Here is a 9,089-nt window from a genome sequence, read left to right as displayed (position 1 = left end):
AAATTGATCTGTGCAACTGTCCTGTTTGGGTTAGAATATTCTCCCTTATTTTGTAGTTATATAAAAGGTATGAATCTTTAATCATTTCACTACTTTCAGAATTTGGAAATTTATGTGTATATTTCTTTGAAGTGTGTGTGAGAGAGAGAAAAAGAGATAGACAGACGGACAGATAGATAGATAGATAGATAGATAGATAGATAGATAGATAGGAAGATATATAGATAAATTAAGTCCACCAGTGACAAAGAAAATATATTTTACTGTAAAAGTAAGTTTAAGGTAGAGATGTTTGTAATTTGTCTCACCTGTGCATAGAAACAACAGTGGTGTTTATTCCAGTAATGTCTTTCCTTATGGCACTGAGTTAACACCTCATTAACACTCAATTGTTTCCTGTTATTGGTTCTGTAACACTTTATTTGATTCAAAATGCTATGGATGCTGTTCTTCCTAGACATGTAGTTAATTATACACTTTGGGAAATATTTGAATCTGGGAAATAATTATGTCTCTTGTGAATGAAGTGCTCCTTAATATTTTACCTGCCTATCTATATGTTTTGTAAGCTGTCAGGCTTACCAGCCACTGATACAATGTATATATGAATATATATTCATGATTCTATTACTTAGTTTGTTCTCTTATAGAAAAATATGTTAAATTTGATTCCTTCATTTTTTTGTGATTGTTGTGTGTTACATTTTTATTTAACTTTTATTTGATGTTAGACTATCTATACTTACTTACTGTAATATATTTAGTAATTTGAATGTCATATAATTATTTAAGATTCATTTTTACTAAGGGGAATGTTGCAGTAAATATTATAAATATAAGTTGTTTATCTCTCTATCTGCCCTGAAGTCTTACTCCTCAGGCTCGACCTTGATATGGAGCCACGAGCACCTCTGTTGCCAGGTCCGAGCCACCACCCGAAACTCACTCCATTTGCACAACTCCCTTCCCTGGCCATTTTCTACTTCCTGTTCTCCACCTCCATCCCGGGGTGTTTCTGTACCCCAAAACCTCACATAAATGCCACTCTACAGTCCAATAGCTTTTCATTCAGGTTTATATATTGAACTCTCAATCCGGAAACCCTCTACATAACAAGATTGCATCAAATAGATACAAATTGCCCTTCTATATGAGATATTAGAACTACAAAATCCTTAATGTTCATAGCTTTTAAATACCAACCACCTGGTTCTAGCTGGTATTGGGAACCTCCATGTTGCCATGACCTCTACCCCAGTCCTCTAACCTCTCAGAACTCTCTTCTCTCCACCTTCCTCACTCTGCCCAATTACTGGCTTTCCTTTATTTTACTAATTAAAATGGGAAGGTTCAGATGAAGTCACCTCAAGAGTGACTAGGAAACTCTTCTTGGGGAAGTAGAATTAACATTAAAATACAAACATTTTCAGGACAATCTACAAGAGAAGAAATCATGCAGAAAATTCCAGTTCCTTAAAGTTTGACCTATAAATTAATATTAGATAAGTTAAATTTATATAGTAAAATTTTTCTCTCACTTGCTGTATTATTATATTTAGGTATAGTATTTAAAAGAGTATTTTTACTATCTGAAAAGCTGTATGTTGATTAGAAACTTAGAAGTCATTTTCTTAGTCAAGGTTTCTAATCCTGCACAAACATCAAGACCAAGAAGCAAGTTCGGGAGGAAAGAGTTTATTCGGCCTACATGTCCACATTGCTGTTTATCACCAAAGGAAGTCAGGACTGGAATTCAAGAAAGTCAGGAAGCAGGAGCTGATACAGAGTTCATGGAGGGATGTTACTTACTGGCTTGCTTCCCCAGCTTGGTCACCTTGCTTCCTTATAGGACCCAGAGCTACCAGACCAGGGATGGCACCACCCACAATCTTTGATCACTAGTTGAGAAAATGTCTTACAGCTGGATCTCATGGAGGCATTTTCTCAACTGAGATTTCTTTCATTGTGATAACTCCATCTTGTGTCAAGTTAACACAAAAAAAGCTAGTACAGTCATTAAATTAATATTTTGTTATTACATCCTACTATTTTTTACTTTCCATAAGCTGCCTGAATCTCAATAGAAAAACATACAATTAAATTCCCATATTAAATTTGTATCTCTATTTCAGTATACTTGAAAATTAAAACTATCAGGATAGACTTCCTTTGGAAAAAAATATCCTTTTAATACTGCTCTTAATAATATGTCTGAGAGTTAAATGAGAACTTACAAACTTTCTGAGATGTTGGAAAACTAACTATGGCCTATCATGGTAGACGGTTTTCCATTCACATTGGCTTTTTTTTTTTTTTAATCTCTTTGTATGGAACTAGCACATAACCTGAAAATTTAACTAAGTCAAATTTAAGTAAGTCACAATCTTATTTCATTGTATTTAATCATGTGCTTGTAGTTATTAAATGTTGATTAGGAAATTTTAAATGTGCCTTTAAGTTCAATTGTAGAATATAATGATGTTGGGAGAGGGGGTGAGGAAGGGGAACAGGAATGGGAACTATGTGAGGGGATGGGGTTATGAGAGAGGACTGTCAGTGAGAATGGCAAACACTGGAGGTTATCCCTGGTTGTAATTTGAGATTTGTGACAGTGGAGGTGACCCTAGCTGAGATGTCTACTACTGGGGAAAATTGAGACAGAAGTGGTCACCTCCTATAGCCAAGTGTGGTCTAATATGCGCTTTGAGCTTTAGTAAAGTAGGGTTTTTTTGTTTGTTTCATTTTGGTTTTTTTGTTTGTTTGTTTGTTTTTTGAATGTGGGTGCGCTTGAATTTGTGACAAAAATGTTAAAAATTGAGACTTTCTCTTGGTAAAATTTCCCTCTAATGAATATGAAGTGTCTTTCCTCATCAAGCTTGATATCTTTTGGTCTAAAGTCTATTTTATTGCATATTAGCTTGTTTCTTGGGATCATTTCATTGGAAGAACTTTTTCCATTCTTTTATTCTGACATAATATCTGTCCTTGTTATTAAGGTGTGCTTCTTGTATACTGTAAAGTATTGGATCTTCTTTTGGTACCCAGTCTTTTATCATATCTCCTTTCATAGGTGAGTTGAGTCCATTAATACTGAGAGATATTAAAGACAGTTGACTGCAGGTTCCTGTTATATTTGTTCTTGAAGGTGGCTTTATGTGCTCGTGGCTCTTTCCTTTTGGCTTTGTTGTGAGATGCTTAGTATCTTTTGTTTTCTTTATTATAGGTACCTCTCTTGTGTTGGAGTTTTTCCTTCTAGGATTCTCTGTAAAGCTGGATTGGTGGATAAATACTGCTTGAATATGGTTTTGTCCTATTTCTCTATCTCTGCTGATTGAGAGGTTTTCTGGATACAGTATTTTGGACTGGCATTTGTGTTCTCTTAGAGTCTGCATTACCTCTGACCAGGCTCTTCTGGCTTTCATAGTCTCTGTTGAAAAGTTTCCTGTAATTCTTATAGGTCTACCTTTGTATGTTACTGTTACTCGGCTCCTTTCCTTTGCAAGTTTATATATATATATATATATATATATATATATATATATATATATATATATATATATATATATATGGGTTTAGTGTTTTGATGATTATATGAAGAGAGGATTTCTTTTTGGTCCAATTTTTTTGGTGTTGTATAGGCTTCTTGTACCTTTATTGCTAACTCTTTCTTTAGGTTGGGGAAGTTTATGTCTATGAATTATGTTTAAGACATTTTTCAGGATCTTTAAGCTGAGAATATTCATTCTCCTGTTTTCCAGTTATTCTTAGACTTGGTCTTTCCATTGTGTCCTGAATTTCATGGATGTTTAAGTTAGGAGGGTCTTTTTTATGTTTTGAAAATTTTTTGACAATTTTGTCAATCTCTTCTAAGGTATCTTCTATACCTGAGATTCTCTCTTCTCTCTCCTGCATTCTGTTGGCTATGTTTATGTCTGCATTTCCTGGTGTTTTTCCTAGGTTTTCAATTTCAAGGTTTGCCTCCATTTGTGTTTTCTTTGTTGTTTCTACTTCCACTTTTAAGTCTTGGATTGCTTTATGCATTTCCTTCACCCATTTAATTGTGTTCTCTTGTATTTCTTTAAGGGATTTCTTTGTTTGCTCTTTTAGGGTTCTGTGTGTAGTGGATTCTCTGGTATGCCTCAGGATATAGCCTCTTCCAGGGCAAAGACTAGTTGGCAGTTTGTCCTAGAAGAAAGGGTCAGGTGGAAGAGGGAGTGGTATTTATGGGTTGGGAGAGAGGAGCTTGGGGGGATGGTTGGTCTGAATTCCAGTGGGCTCTTAGCAGCTGCTCTGGGACTTCAGGGGCAGGTTCTCACCAAATGCTCTGGGTGCAGCAGACCTCTGGTATGCCTTAGGACATAGCCTCTTCCAGGGAGCAGACTAACTAGCAGTCTGTCCCTGAAGAAAGGGCAAGGAAAGGGGGGGGGGTATTCTGGCACTAATTTATTTATATAAAATAAAAAAAAAGTCCTATTGTTCATCACTTTTTCAATAGGGTTATTATCACAGAGAAGATTTTGAATGCATTTTCCATAATAAAACATTAATATGCTTTCTGTGTTGTTGGCTTTGGGGAAGACTAGAGTCCTATCACAGTATGATAGAAATGCATTATATATGTATACGTTATCTACAGCTTTTTAGTTTTAGACATTTTCTTTTTATCAACAACTGAACAGAAATGCTAATTAAAATATAACTATCTATTTTTTTGTCTGCATTCCATGGCTGTGTTTTTTAGTTGCTCGTCAAAACAAAAGGGTTATTGCTGTTGGTGATGGCCTATGTTGCTGGCTGTTAACATTTAATCTTACAATATGATCACTAGAAACTATATAGTGCTGATTATTGTGTTGTTTATATGTGAGATTACCAACCTACTAATACGTAAAATAATTCCAAGGAGAGAGTGCTCACTATGTTGGGGACACCTTTATATTAACATATTCATAACTGATTATTTCAAATTATAAAGTATTTCACAACAGGAAGTACAAAGTAGAACTCTTTATATCAGCCTAATGTATAAAAGCTCACACAGACACAAATTATATCTGATACAAGACCAGACCAGTTGCTGCAAATTTAATGCAATGTGTGATACCTACCCCAGATTTTTAACACAGCCCTTTGTGACTTGCACTGTTCTTTACTCTCATTCAACACATTCACTTTTCATACTCTTTTATTATTCATCAATACAAACAAAATACTAAGCAACACTGAATCATGTCAATTTTGCAAGTAAAATATTGTTCTCTCTGAAGAAAGGTAATTTACTCATTCATTGATGTGATTTATAGCAAATAGATAAGTGCATGTATAGGGATATAGGCAAATATATGTGGAATACGTTCATGCTTCTTCAAGAAATATTGAAAAAGTATTTGATGCTGACAATCACATTAAACATAATTTATCAAATACTATTATATCATATTTATCATTTTAAAGACATGTGTCATGACTATCTGCAATAAATCATAAGTACCCATGTGAATATAACAAGATAAAACACAGAAGCCAGTTTTTCAGTGTTAATAAAATGACTGGATTTGGATAGGAAATGCTAACTCATCTGGCAGTATAAAAACAGGAACAGGTTCAGTTTGATAAACAACCACATTGCCTGACATGTATAATCATAAAGTTATATCATAATCTATCTCAGTGAGTGATATTATCTGAGATAAAATATGAATAAATGTTCACTTTGGAGAACATGAGAAATCATATTCAATCTCCTCAGAACTGAATCTGCAAGGTATTGAGAGAACAACAGAACCAGCAAATGCAAATTATGTAAATGTTAATTAGAATGAAGCAGTTTATTCCTCAGCACATAGCTCTGCCTGCCTCCCAGGAAGCCTGCTGCTATCCTGGAGAACCAGGGTAAGATACCCATGCCCAATCCCCTGACTGCTGGGACTCCTGCTACCCCTGCAGACAGAAAGGTCTGCCCCATTCTCTGTTCTACTTTCTAGTTCCTACCTACACCTGCCACTGTGAATTTGCACTCCATTCCACAGGACAGAGTTTTCCCTTCTACCCAGGTGGTAGCCCTCAAGGACAACAAGTCCCAGAGGCCTGCTACTACCAGGGACTACCAAGTTGGACTACAACAAAGAAAATGAGATGGCTAAAAGCAAGGATAACAGCAAAATAAATTAAAGCCAGTGCAATAAAACATCATCAAAACCCACATCTCCACCAAACCTGGCTGTTGATGCCAGGAGGTGTTTACTGGCAGGAACCAGATATGGATGTCTTTTCAGAGGCTTTCCTGGAGTCATAGAGTCATGCAGATATGGGTGAGGATGCTTGTAGCTAAGCATCAGATTGAGCACAGGGACCCAGGTGAGGAAGCTAGAAAAAAGACTGAAATAGCTGAAGGATTTGCACCCTCATGAGAAGAACAACATAATCATCAGCCAAGCCACTGAGGTGGAGAGGGTTATTGGGAGAGGGAGCACCTTCATGGAAACAAGTTGAGAGGGAGGAGGGAGGAGGGAGGGTAGTGGAGGGGGGAGGATATAAAATTTGAAATGTAAATGCAGAGAATATCCAATAAGAACTTTTAAAATATGCATCTCCTACAACAGCCAGCCTTGGATATCCTAACACACCTGAAGAGCAAAATAGTGGCCTTAAATCTCATATTATAAAGATTCTGGAGGCTTTTAAAGAGGAAATAAACAAATCCCTTTAAAAATATAGAAAAGTAAAAGGAAATAAATATATATTGTTAAAGAGAAAACAAATAGATATATGAGATACAGAAAAATATAATCAAACAAGTGAAGGAAATGAATAAAACTGTTCAACCCCTGAAAATATAAATGGGAGAAATAAAGAAAACACAAATGGAAACAACCCTGGAGGTGGAAAACCTAGGAAAGAGAACAGGAGCTAAAGATGCAAGCATCACCAAGACAATACCAGAAACTGAAGAGAGAATCTGAGAGGTAGAAGATATCATAAAAAAATTGATACATCAATCAAAGAAAAGAGCTCATATAAAAAGTTCCTAAATCAAAACATCCAGAAAATTTGTGACAAGATATAAAAACCAAATCTAAAAATAACAGGAATAGAAGAGGGTGAAATATTTCATATCAAGTGTCCAGAACAATATAGTCAACAAAATGATGAAAGAAAACTTTCCTAGCCTAGAGAAAAATGGCTAGAAACTTTCAAGAATCTTATAGAACCCCAAATAGATTGGACTGGGAAATAAAATCCTTTTGCCACAAAATAACTGAAAAAATAAATATACAAAACAAAAAACAGATGTTTAAGCATGCAAGAGAAGAAGGTCAAGTAACATATAAATGTGAATCTATCATTATTACACCTCTCTTCTCAACAGATACACTAACAGTGAGATCTCTGGTACATGCCATCCAGACTCAAAGACAACACATGCCAGTCAAGGCTACTATTCCAGCAAATCTATCAATCACCATAGATTGGAAAACCAAGATAGTCTGTGACAAAACCGAACTTAAACAATATCTTTCAACTAATATTGTCCTACACAGGACTCTATTAGTAGAAGAAAAACTACAATACAAGGAGCGTAAGTACACCAAAGGAAAAAAAATAGTAAATTCATCGTCTCAGAGCAGAACCAGAAAGGAAAAACACAGACACACACATCTATACTACATACATTAAAATAACAGGAATTAACAATCATCAGCCATTATATTACTCAATAGACCGGATTCACCAATAGAGACACATCCTAACAGTGGATATATAAATAGGATCCATCAATCTGCTGCATACAAGAAACACATTTCAGCAAGAAAGATGGCTACTATCTCAGAATAAAGGTCTGGTAAATGCTTTTTAAACAAATGGACCCAAGATACAAGCAGGAGTAGTTATTCTAATATCTAATATTAGAGAATTTTAACCAAAAGTTATTAGAAGAGCTCTGGAAAAACACTTCACAATCATCAAGGGAAAGATTCCACCAAGATGAGGCCTCCAGTGTGCACATTAATGCTTCAAATGCAATGACACCCACATTCATAAGAGAAACATTACTAAAGCTTTAATCACACATCAATTACCACATATTAACAGTGGGGGACTTCAACATAACATTATCATTAATGTGACAGGTCATCGAAATAGAAACTGAACAGAGAAATACACCTACTCAGGAAATCAATTGGGTGGTTTCTCATTAAACTGGAAATAATTCTAAATGAAGACCTAGGTGTATATCTCCTGGGAATGTACCCAAAGGATGCTTCACCATAGACCAAGGGCATGTGAGGCGTTATGCTCATAGTAGCTTTATTCATAATGGCCAGAAACTGAATACAAACCAAATGTTGCTCAAGTTAAGAATGGGCACAGAAAATATGCTTCATTTACACAATGAAACATTATTCAGTAATTAAAACTTGAGCATCATGGATTTTGCAGGGAAATGGATCCTGAGTAAGGTAACCTAGACACAAAATAACATGCATTGCATATCCTATTTTATACCTGGATATTAGCTAGAAGCTACAAGAAACACAAATGATCCAGTCCAAAGATACAAAGAAGCTAAACAAGAAGCCAGGTACAAGCAAAGATTCTTGATTCTCACTTAGAATGGAGACAGGAGCTTAGCATAAATATCCTCTGAGAAGCTCAACCCAGTAGCTAACAGAAACATATGAACAGATCCAGATCCAAACATTGGCTTACCCAACTTTTTCTTTTTTTGGCATAACACTATATGAATAATTTTGCCAGTACTTAATGCTTTTAGAAGTTTGATAGCATGCATTGAAATCCCACTAGTTACCATAAGCATTAAGTACATGTAGGAAAGAATGAAACATGGAAACAGATTTCTTGTTGGGTATAGATTAAGCATAATAATCTGAGAATACCAAAAATTGCTACAAGGCTATTATCTTAGCTCTTGTATTATTAATGATTTGAGGTCCAAGTGTACCACACTCTAAGAAGTTGCTATACATTTAATTTTGTCCTAAGAAGAACGGAGGCTTTATTTCTTTTCCTTTCTTTTCTTTTTTTTTTTTGGCCTTTGTTTTTCTTTAGATTCATATTGCCTGTGA

This window comes from Micromys minutus (assembly GCF_963924665.1).
Source record: "Micromys minutus genome assembly, chromosome: 13".
Lineage (NCBI taxonomy): Eukaryota > Metazoa > Chordata > Mammalia > Rodentia > Muridae > Micromys > Micromys minutus.
This window is presented reverse-complemented; position numbering follows the sequence as displayed.